Genomic DNA, 11820 nt, shown 5'->3' with positions numbered 1-11820 from the left:
ATGTAGCGTCCATCAAAAAAGGAACTAAGGAGGAAAAACTACCTGCGTTGGCCGGGAATCGAACCCGGGTCAACTGCTTGGAAGGCAGCTATGCTCACCACTATACCACCAACGCTCGACCATTACCAAGTGAATCCGTACTAACTTCACAGAAGCATTGGAGTTGATCTGGACATTATTTCGTAGTTGCCATTATGTTTACATGTTATGTGCTCAAATATCACGACTCCCATTACTGAAATAGCGGAGATATAGTGTCAGTCAAACAAGTGTGGGCTGGATTGACAAACAAAACAGTAACGTTAGCCACATTAATAGCGAGGACCGGTTAAAATAGTCATGGCCTAGCGAACTACCTAAATCTCAGCCTGCCAAGAAAGATGTATGATCTAGCTAAATAAAGAAAGGTCATCATCTGCTTCCATGTTCTGTGCAAAACAAACCAACATGCATGACAGGAAAAAGGCGCCCCTTGCCTCCCACCTATACAGTAGAGCAAAAAAGTATTTAGTTAGCCACCAATTGTGCAAGTTCTCCTACTTAAAAAGATGAGAGAGGCCTGTAATTTTCATCATATGTACACTTCAACTATGACAGACAAAAGGAAAAAAACAAAATCCAGAAAATCACATTGTAGGATTTTTAATGAATTTATTTGCAAATAATGGTGGGAAATAAGTATTTGGTCAATAACAAAAGTTTATCTCAATACTTTGTTATATACCCTTTGTTGGCAATGACAGACGTCAAACGTTTTCCGTAAGTCTTCACAAGGTTTTCACACACTGTTGCTGGTATTTTGGCCCATTCTTCCATGCAGATCTCCTCTAGAGCAGTGATGTTTTGGGGCTGTTGCTGGGCAACACAGACTTTCAACTCCCTCCAAAGATTTTCTATGGGGTTGAGATCTGGAGACTGGCTAGGCCACTCCAGGACCTTGAAATGCTTCTAAAGAAGCCACTCCTTCGTTGCCCGGGCGGTGTGTTTGGGATCATTGTCATGCTAAAAGACCCAGCCACGTTTCATCTTCAATGCCCTTGCTGATGGTAGGCTTTGTTACTTTGGTTCCAGTTCTCTGCAGGTCATTCACTAGGTGTGGTTCTGGGATTTTTGCTCACCGTTCTTGTGATCATTTTGACCCCACGGGGTGAGATCTTGCGTGGAGCCCCAGATCGAGGGAGATTATCAGTGGTCTTGTATGTCTTCCAATTCCTAATAATTGCTCCCACAGTTGATTTCTTCAAACCAAGCTGCTTACCTATTGCAGATTCAGTCTTCACAGCCTGGTGCAGGTCTACAATTTTGTTTCTGGTGTCCTTTGACAGCTCTTTGGTCTTGGCCATAGTGGAGTTTGGAGTGTGACTGTTTGAGGTTGTGGACAGGTGTATTTTATACTGATAACAAGTTCAAACAGGTGCCCTTAATACAGGTAACGAGTGGAGGACAGAGGAGCCTCTTAAAGAAGAAGCTACAGGTCTGTGAGAGCCAGAAATCTTGCTTGTTTGTAGGTGACCAAATACTTATTTTCCACCATAATTTGCAAATAAATTCATTAAAAATCCTACAATGTGATTTTCTGGATTTTTTTTTCTCATCTAAGTCAAGTCACGAGTCATTTGGGTTAAAGTCAAAGTCAAGTTGCAAGTCATCATATTTGTGACTCGAGTCTGACTCGAGTCCAAGCCATGTGACTCAAGTCCACACCTCTGCCAATCACTGTACCTGTACACAGCCAATCTGTAAATAGCACACCCAGCTACTTCATCCCCATATTGTTACTTATCTTTTTGTTATTTTGCACCCCAGTATCTCTACTTGCACATCATCATCTGCACATCTATCACTCCAGTAGTTAATGCTAAATTGTAATTATTTCATCTCTATGGCCTATTTATTGCCTTACCTCCCCAATCTTCTACATTTGCACAGACTGTACATATATTTTTCTATTGTGTAATTGACTGTACATTTTTTTATCTGTAACTCTTTATCTTGGTCAGGTCGCAGTTGTAAATGAGAACTTGTTCTCAACTGGCCTACCTGCAGTGGTGGTTCTAGACCATTTCAACTGGGGGGGCCAAGCTGGGGCCAGTTGTACTGTTAGAGGGGCCATTTACATTAGATGTTATTGTTGTCATCGTTTTCTTCACTGCATTGCAGGCATTAGCAGGCAAAAGACCATGTTCATAATCATCATCGTTGCCACTGTCTAATAACGGATGTAAAAAAAGAACGATAGCAAAAACACCCACCACTGCGACCTGTATGCTCTATTCGGCTGGCCTTCGCTACATATTCGTCGCCAGACTCCCTGGCTCCAGGTCATCTGTAAAGTCTATGCTTGGTAAAGCTCCACCTTATCTCAGCTCACTGGTCACGATAACAACACCCACCCGTAGCAAGCGTTCCAGCAGGTATATCTCACTGATCATCCCCAAAGCCAACCCCTCATTTGGCCGCCTTTCCTTCCAGTTCTCTGCTGCCAGTGACTGGAACGAATTGCAAAAATTGCTGAAGCTGGAGACTTATATTTCCCTCACCAACTTTAAACATCTGCTATCTGAGCAGCTAACCGATCGCTGCAGCTTTACATAGTCCATGTGTAAATAGCCCACCCAATCTACCCACCTCATCCCCATACTGTTTTTATTTACTTTTCTGCTCTTTTGCACACCAGTATCTCTCCTTGCACATCATCATCTGCTCATTTATCTCTCCAGTGTTAATCTGCTAAATTGTAATTCTTCGCTACTATGGTATATTTATTGCCTACCTCCTCATGCCTTTTGCACACTGTATATAGACTTTCTTCTTTATCTACTGTGTCACTGACTTGTTTATTGTGTTATTGGCTTGTTTATTGTTTATTCCATGTTATTCCATGTGTAACTCTGTGTTGTTGTCTGTGTCACACTGCTTTGCTTTATCTTGGCCTGGTCGCAGTTGTAAATGAGAACTTGATCTCAACTAGCCTACCTGGTTAAATAAAGGTGTTCTCAACTAGCCTACCTGGTTAAATAAAGGTGTTCTCAACTAGCCTACCTGGTTAAATAAAGGTGTTCTCAACTAGCCTACCTGGTTAAATAAAGGTGAAATAAAAAAATAACAAAAACTGATGCAAGCAGTAAAATTACATTTAAAAAACAGATTAAAAAACATATTGTGGAACAGCGGAGACTGTGAAGCAACAGACACACGCACACACACACACACACACACAATAACATACGCACTATACATACACGTGGATTTATTACTGTAGATATGTGGTAGTGGTGGAGTAGGGGCCTGAGTGCACACAGTGTGTTGGGCACAGACAACAGCACAAAGGGCAAGAAGGTAGAAAGAACAATACATCATGCGAAGCAGCCACAACTGTCAGTAAGAATGTCCATGATTGAGTCTTTGAATGAAGAGATGGAGATAAAAACGATCCAGTTAGTGTTTTTGTAGCTTGTTCCAGTCGCTAGCTGCTGCGAACTGGAAAGAGGAGTGACCCAGGGATGTGTGTGCTTTGGGTACCTTGAACAAAATGTGACTGGCCGGTGTTGCGGCAGAACAGGTGTAGTATATGGAGGATGAGGGCTGCTCTCAGATAGGGGCTAGCTCATTTCATTACTGTCTGAATGTAGTGTCAAAAATATACGAGCATACTTAAAATTTAATTCCTCCAAAATCTCAAAATAACAAGTAGTTGATTTTTGAGTGTTTCATTTAATTTTCAAAGCATCCTGACCTGTGGGTTTTTTTTTCTTTTTTTTCTGTCTGGTCATAGGCTAAAGACAATGCGGGTATCTTGTAACACGCAAAGGGGTGTTTTGCAACAACTTTGTGACATTGTTGTAGTGTCAGTTAGTTCTTGCCATATCACATCAGCTACCTAGAGCGTTACAATCAATGTAGCGAAATAGAGACATTGAACAACTGTTTTTACAGACGATGTACAAATGCATATTATAGACCTCGTGGCGCAACGGTAGCGCGTCTGACTCCAGATCAGAAGGTTGCGTGTTCAAATCACGTCGGGGTCATTCTTTTTCTTAGTATGTGTTGTCTTTGTATAAACTCCGGGTTGCTTGGTTGTAAAACAATCGTTATTCCTAGGTGAGAAGAGAGCCCTATCCGCCATCCACCTTGTAAAAGAAAAACACATTTACACAAAAGCGTTCGACTGTGTTGCATCGTTTTGGTCTCTGCTATTGGCAGATATTATAGTTGAAGATCTGCATGCTTTTCATGGAAAAAGATAAAAAGTGGGCTCGTCCGGGATTTGAACCCGGGACCTCTCGCACCCTAAGCGAGAATCATACCCCTAGACCAACGAGCCGTGAAGAAACTTGAAATATTTCGCTTTATAACTTGTACGGAAGAATATTTATGCAACACGTAACAATTTCTACGATATTACTGAGTTATAGTTCATATAAGGAAATCAGTCAATTTAATTAAATTAATTAGGCCCTAATCTATGGATTTCACGTGTTTGGGCAGGGGCGCAGTCATGGGTGGGCCAGGGAGGGCATAGGTCAACCCACTTGGGCCAGGCTGACCTACTGGGCAGTTAGGCCCAGCCTATCAAAATGAGTTTTTCCCCACAAAAGGGCATTATTACAGACAGAAGTACTCCTCAAACTATATAATTTGACTGTCTTGGATCACCAACCAACCAGTAAGAATTCCGGCTCTCACAGACCTGTTAGTTTTTCTTTAAGAAGCCCTCCTGTTCTCCACTCATTACCTGTATTAACTGCACCTGTTTGAACTCGTTATCTGTATAAAAGACACCTGTCCACACACTCAATCAAACAGATTCCAACCTCTCCACAATGGCCAAGACCAGAGAGCTGTGTAAGGACATCAGGGGTAAAATTGTAGACCTGCACAAGGCTGGGATGGGCTACAGGACAATAGGCAAACAGCTTGGTGAGAAGGCAACAACTGTTGGTGCAATTATTAGAAAATGGAAGAGGCAAGTCAGTTAACAGCAAATTCTTATTTACAGTGACAGCTTACCCCAGACGACACTGGGCCAATTGCGCACCACCCTATGGGACTCCCAACCGGATGTGATTCAGCCTAGATTTGAACAAGGAACTGTAATAACACCTCTTGCAGTGAAATGCAGTGCCTTAGACCGCTGTGCCACTCAGGAGCCCAAAATCATAACTTTAAAAAGATTGTTCCAAAGTTTGCCCCCTAAAAATGTATTTTCTTATGAATGAAGTCGCACAAAAATGTGTGCCTTTTCCTACAAATTAATTGGAACAAAAGTTTGTATTCTTACATGAATTAAGCCACACAAAAACGCTGAAATACTTTTTGTACATATTTGCACAAATCGAGTGTGAGATTGTGTTGGAATAGTGGGATGGTAGAATACAAAGTTGTAGCTAGGTTTCTGTATCTAGCTAGCTACTGCCACAATTCAGCTTTAGTCAGGCAGCACCAAAGATTTTTTTATAACTAAATATATATCTCATTGTTCTATCTGTGGCAGCACTCTCTGCAGAGCCGTCAAAAAGCGTATTAGCTGGCTAGTCTGCTAGCTAGTTTAGTTAGCTTTCGGTGTCTCGAGGGTGGCCCACAGGCAGGAACGCCCCGTCTACCCTGATAAACGAATGTGGCGAGGTCGCGCAGGCGTCTTTTTATGCCTGGTAGGTTAGGTTACTATAGCAGTTACACCAAATATAATTGAAATATACATTGCAGAACGTTTAGAAACTCTTGAATATCTTGCCACCAGGCGATAGATAAATTTATGTTGTTTCTCCCTAGCAGCTATACAATCGTCTAGCTACGTTTGTGTTGTGTGGCCATTCCGAGGATGTATTTCGATTATTTTACGCATTTTGTAAATAATCAATACCAATGTTTCAAATTGTGGGTTGTGTAAGTGAAAGTGAAGCGGCTCGTTGGTCTAGGGGTATGATTCTCGCTTTGGGTGCGAGAGGTCCCGGGTTCAAATCCCGGACGAGCCCTCATTTACAGTTTTTGTATTTTTTTTCGGTCAGTTGAAGTCACATTTTATTGGTCGCATACACATGTTTAGCAGATGTTATAGCGACTATAGCGAAACGCTTGTGTTCCTATCTCCAACAATGCAGTAATATCTAACAATTCACAACAATACACACAATTCTAAAAGTAAAATAATGGAATTAAGACATAAATAATGAGGAGGAGCAATGTCGGAATCCAGACTTTCTATCTATCTATCTATCTATCTATATAGGATGGCCTATATATATATAAATAGATAGTCTGTATTTTTATACACATGTATATGTGATGGGATTTTCGTAAGAAAAAGTGCATACATTTATGAACTCACTGCTGTCACTCTGGATAAGGGCCTCTGCTAAATGACAAATGTAAATGTATGGACATTATGGACAGTATGTGGATAGAATATTTAGAATGACAGCCCACAGTCCTCGGGAGTGTTCTGTACACAATTTGCATGTCGGCCAAGGTTACAGCAGTAATGTATCCATTTGGGATATTTTATTATTATTATTTATTTAATCTTAATTTAACAAGGCAAGTCAGTTAAGAACAAATTCTTATTTAAAATTACAGCCTACCAAAAGGCAAAAGGCCTCCTGTGGGGACAGGGGCTGGGATTAAACACACATGAGGACAAGAGAGACAACACACTACATAAAGAGAGACCTAAGACAACAACATAGCACGGCAGCAACACATGACAACACAGCATGTGGTAGCAACACAACATGACAACAACATGGTAGCAACACAACATGGCAGCAGCACAACATGGTAGCAGCACAAAACAGGGTACAAACATTATTGAGCCCAGAAAACAGCACAAAGGGCAAGAAGGTAGAGACAACAATACATCACGCAAAGCAGCCACAACTGTCAGTAAGAGTGTCCATTATTGAGTCTTTGAATGAAGAGATTGAGATAAAACTGTCCAGTTAGAGTGTTTTTTTGCAGCTCGTCACCAGTCACTAGCTGCAGTGAACTGAAAAGAGGAGCAACCCAGGGATGTGTGTGCTTTGGGGACCTTTAACAGAATGTGACTGGCAGAACGGGTGTTGTATGTGGAGGATGAGGGTTGTAGTATATATCTCAGATAGTTAAATAAAGGTTCAATAAAACAAAAAAATAAAAGATAGGGGGGAATGAGGCCTAAGAGGGTTTTATAAATAAGCATCAACAAGTGGGTCCTGCGATGGCTATACAGAGATGACCAGTTTACAGAGGAGTATAGAGTGCAGTGATGTGTCCTATAAGGAGCATTGGTGGCAAATCTGATGGCCGAATGGTAAAGAACATCTAGCCGCTCGAGAGCACCCTTACCTGTCGATCTATAAATTATGTCTACGTAATCTAGCATGTGTCTTAACGTTGGCTAACCATCTATCATTAATGTGAAGACTGTTATATCAAATCAATTATCTGTGTAATTATTACCTGATTAAACTAATCACGTAAACAGTAATTAACTAGGAAGTGCACCACGGGAAAATGTTGTTTAAAGAGTCACTATTTCCCGAATGTAACTCTCTTCAGATATTTTCATATCTTATCGATTACAGTCACTTATTAATGTATTATTACCTCATCAGTCATATACTGAATGTCGCATACTCATGGATATCTGCACGAACCCTAGCATAAATTATGAATCAGCGATATACAAAGTGGCTTAATTATTTATTTACTAACTAACAAAATAATCACACAGAATTACATAAACACAAACAGGATAGGTTATACATTGGTTACATACAAGTCCCTAGTATACAAAACCGATATGACGGCTTGGTAGACAAAGGAAAGGGGTGGGGACAGTGCACCGAGAGAAGTGTACAGTCTAGCCATACTCCCAAGTACTTGTATGAAGTGACTACCTCAATCTCTAAACCCTCAGAGACAGTAATCACACCTGTGGGGAGAGGGGCATTATTCTTACCAAACCACATGCCCTTTGTTTTGGAGGTGTTCAGAAGAAGGTTAAGGGCAGAGAAAGCTTGTTGGACACTAAGAAAGCTTTGTTGTAGAGCACAATATTGCTTAGAATCAAGGGCAATGGTGACATCATTGAGGACCTATAAGGTTGCAGTGACACCTCCATAACCTGAGCGGCTACCAGACTGCATACCAGAGAGAATACTATAGACATCAAGAAAGCCAGTCAGTTGATTATTGACATATTTTCCCCACACTTTTGATAAACTGAAAAATAGAAATAGGCCTATCACAGTTAGGATCAGCTTGATCTCCCTCTTTAAATAAAGGATGGACCATGGCAATGGGAACCTCCCCAGAGAGGACAGACAAGTTAAAAACATCAGAATTAGGATTGGCGATGATAGGAGCAGCAACCTTAAAGAAGAAAGGGTGTAAACCATCTGACCCAGATGTTTTTTTAGGGTCAAGTTTAAGGAGCTCCTTTAGCACCCCGGGCTCAGTGACTGCCTGCAGGGAGAAACTTTGTAGCGGAGCAGGGGAAAAATAGGGTGGAGCATCAAGGCTAGTCGCATTAGAAGGGGTGGGAGATGAGGAAATGTTGGACGGGCAAGGAGGCATGGCTGAGTCAAATAGGAATCCTGACTTAATGAAGTGGTGATTAAGGAGCTCAGCCATTTGCTTCTTGTCAGTAACAACCACATCATCAACTTTAAGGGACATGGGCAGCTGTGAGGAGGAGGGTCTATTCTCTAGGTCTTTAATCATTTTCCTGAACTTCTTGGGGTTAGACCCACAGAGAGAGAACTGCTCCTTAAAGTAACTCACTTTGGCCTTCCGAATAGACTGAGTGCACTTATTTCTCATTTGCCTGAACGAGGGCCAGTCAGCCTGAGCCTGCGTGTGTGCCGAGCCTTTTACCAAATGCTATTCTTGAGGTGGAGTAACCCTGCAAGATCACGGTCAAACCAGGGGCTAAATCTGTTTTTAATTCTCATTTTCTTTATGGGGTCATGTTTGTTAACAATATCACTGAAAATATCAAAAGAGAAAGTCCAAGCGTCTTCGACAGAGGGGATCAAGCTGATTCTATACCAATTTACAGATGCCAGGTCATGAAGCTCATTAAAGTTTTTTAGCAAGCCTCTAAGACAAATCAGGACTGGCCGTTTCACAGGAATCACTAAGATCATTACAGAAAACACCAGACTGATACCTATCAGGATTATTTGTGAGGATAACATCGAAGAGCCTTTTCTGGGTGTTTTGAGTCATACCTTGTGTGATTGGTAATAATCTGAGAAAGATTTATGGAGTCCCCATTGCTTTAGGACTTGGTCAGGTGGTTTAAGCATGTCCCAGTATAGGTCACCAAGCAGGACAAATTCAGATTTAGTGTAATCTGGCTAGTACTCACTGAATTATATTTTGATATGACAGATTGTAAAAATTCTTTGATGAATTGGTTAATACAGACATAGTTAGCCTACCCTTGTTCTCATTGTTTTCAAACGGCCGAGACGGGTACTTCATTAAATGCCCTCTGACTATGGTAAAACTAGAATCTGTGGTAAAAGACACTGGCCAGTACGGGTATCGAACCCGCGACCTTCGCGTTATTAGCACGACGCTCTAACCAACTGAGCTAACCGGCCTTCTACACCTCAGCTGTTGTAGGCAATATAGTGATAATCCGTACAGTTATTGGGGGGTAGTTCTCACTAATTTGTTCACCACTAACTAGGTTTCCACCCAATTGACAACATATTTTCACGTATATATTCAAAAATCCGCCTAGAAACAATATGTGCATTTTTACAGAGGTTAACATCAAATTGACTTGTTGCAGATAAGAGGCTGTGCGTGGTGACGTGTAAAATAAAAATGCCTTTTACGGTTAAATTCCCACGTACCGAATAAAAAATATGTGAAATGGGATTCCATCGCATTTTTAACTCTATTGATAATTTTCTCACAAAAACATGGAGAAATATAGCGAGTGTGCCCACTGGTATTGGCACGTGTTCTGTAGCTCTGTTGGCTAGAGGGCACGTAATAGCCTTCCCTACATGGTGGGATTATGGACAAAAGAGCAAGATTATTTTTATTTGTCAAACGGTAGCCAAGCATCGATGATCATGTCTCCAGAATAATATTTATTTTAAAGAAGCATCAAACTCATCACCGTGCACTTACACCACCATGTGAAGTCCATTATCATTTAATTAATCGGTAGCCTACTGCATGCTTTGATTGCTTTCCAGACGAGTGGTAGTGGGAGGACCACACAATATGTCATCGCCGGACTTCAAATTTACGTCAATCGGATGGTTATTATATAAATATTTGTGCATAAAAGCGTTTCCACCGAAATTGCTCGCATACTTAAAATTTGGAAAATGTCAAGTCTGTTTACATTAGGCCTATCATGACATTTTTTTATCTGACATAAAAAGGTTGGATGGAAACCTGTTTATGTCTGGAATAAACCTGGCACCATCCCTACGGTCAGTAGGTGTAAAGTACTTAAGTAAAAAATACTTTAAAGTACTACTTAAGTAATTTTTGGAGGGGTATCTGTACTTTACTGTGCAAATAAATTCATAAAAAATCCTACAAAGTGATTTTCTGGATTTTTTTTCTCATTTTGTCTGTCATAGTTGAAGTGTACCTATGATGAAAATTACAGGCCTCTCTCATCTTTTTAAGTGGGAGAACTTGCACAATTGGTGGCTGAATAAATACATTTTTTTGCCCCACTGTATGTATATATATATATATATATATATATATATATATATATATATATATATATATATATATATATATATATATATATAAATGGTATGGTGTAGAATGTGTAGAATGCAAACCCATACATCTCAACACAGCCAGCATGCTTCCTCCAATCAGTCTACATTAGAGGGAGCATCAAGGAGCTTGCTGGCTACAGCACCACTGCAACAAGCCCTGTCCCTTCTGCTCCTGCCACAAGTGTTCATCTGCCCAAATATATTTGTGCAGGCATGGATGTGCCTAAGGACCAAAAGGGCACCGCATGGAGGTGTTGCTGTGTTGTTTGCAAGATGAAGTCTCCCATCTCATGCACCACATGCTCAGTGACCCTCTGCTTTACATCAGAAAGAGACTGCTATGGCATTTGGCATTGCTTTTTTGAAAATGTGTTGCTAGAGGGGTCTGAATACTCGCTAAATATAGCGGCAAAGTCACTAAATTGGCAACACTGATCCCTACTGTCTCTGATCTGGTGGACTCACTAAACACAAATGCTTTATTTTTAAATTATGTCTGAGTGTTGTAGTGGGACCCTGGCTATCCGTAAATGTAAAAAAAAAAAAAATGGTGCCGTCTGGTTTGCTTAATATAAGGAATTTAAAATGATTTGTAGTTTTGCTACTTAAGTATATTTTAGCACTACATTTACTTATGATACTTAAGTATATTTAAAACCAAATACTTTTTGACTTTTACTGAAGTAGTATTTTACTGGGTGACTTTCACTTTTACTTAGTCATTTTCTATCAAGGTATCTTTACTTTTCCTCAAGTATGAGAATTGAGTACTTTTTCCACCAGTGCCTACAGGGAAGCATGGTGGTGACAGCATCATTCTGTGAGGATGTTTTTCAGTGGTAGGGACTGGGAGACTAGTCAGGATCGAAGGAAAGCTGAACAGAACAAAGTACAGAGAGATCCTTGATGAAAACCTGCTCCAGAGTGCTCAGGACCTCAGACTGTGGTGAAGGTTCACCTTCCAACAGGACAACGACCCTAAGCACACAGCCAAGAAAACACAGGAGTGGCTTCGGGACAAGTCTCTGAATGTCCTTGAGTAGCCCAGCCAGAGCCCAGACTTGAACCC

General features: G+C 40.8%; 5 non-coding genes across 5 annotated transcripts; 2 read left to right on the top strand and 3 right to left on the bottom strand.

Annotated features, from left to right (window-relative positions):
* Window positions 1-43: 43 nt before the first annotated feature.
* On the bottom strand, window positions 44-115 carry trnag-ucc (transfer RNA glycine (anticodon UCC)). The gene has a single exon. It is a non-coding gene; the product is annotated as a tRNA-Gly (tRNA).
* A 3844-nt stretch (window positions 116-3959) lies between these two features.
* On the top strand, window positions 3960-4031 carry trnaw-cca (transfer RNA tryptophan (anticodon CCA)). The gene has a single exon. It is a non-coding gene; the product is annotated as a tRNA-Trp (tRNA).
* Window positions 4032-4255: 224 nt separating this feature from the next.
* Window positions 4256-4327, bottom strand: trnap-agg (transfer RNA proline (anticodon AGG)). The gene has a single exon. It is a non-coding gene; the product is annotated as a tRNA-Pro (tRNA).
* Window positions 4328-5906: 1579 nt separating this feature from the next.
* trnap-ugg (transfer RNA proline (anticodon UGG)) lies at window positions 5907-5978 on the top strand. Its single transcript has one exon. It is a non-coding gene; the product is annotated as a tRNA-Pro (tRNA).
* Window positions 5979-9519: 3541 nt separating this feature from the next.
* On the bottom strand, window positions 9520-9593 carry trnai-aau (transfer RNA isoleucine (anticodon AAU)). The gene has a single exon. It is a non-coding gene; the product is annotated as a tRNA-Ile (tRNA).
* Between the last annotated feature and the right edge of the window lie 2227 nt (window positions 9594-11820).

This window comes from Oncorhynchus clarkii, chromosome 24 (assembly GCF_045791955.1).
Source record: "Oncorhynchus clarkii lewisi isolate Uvic-CL-2024 chromosome 24, UVic_Ocla_1.0, whole genome shotgun sequence".
Lineage (NCBI taxonomy): Eukaryota > Metazoa > Chordata > Actinopteri > Salmoniformes > Salmonidae > Oncorhynchus > Oncorhynchus clarkii.
This window is presented reverse-complemented; position numbering and strand designations above follow the sequence as displayed.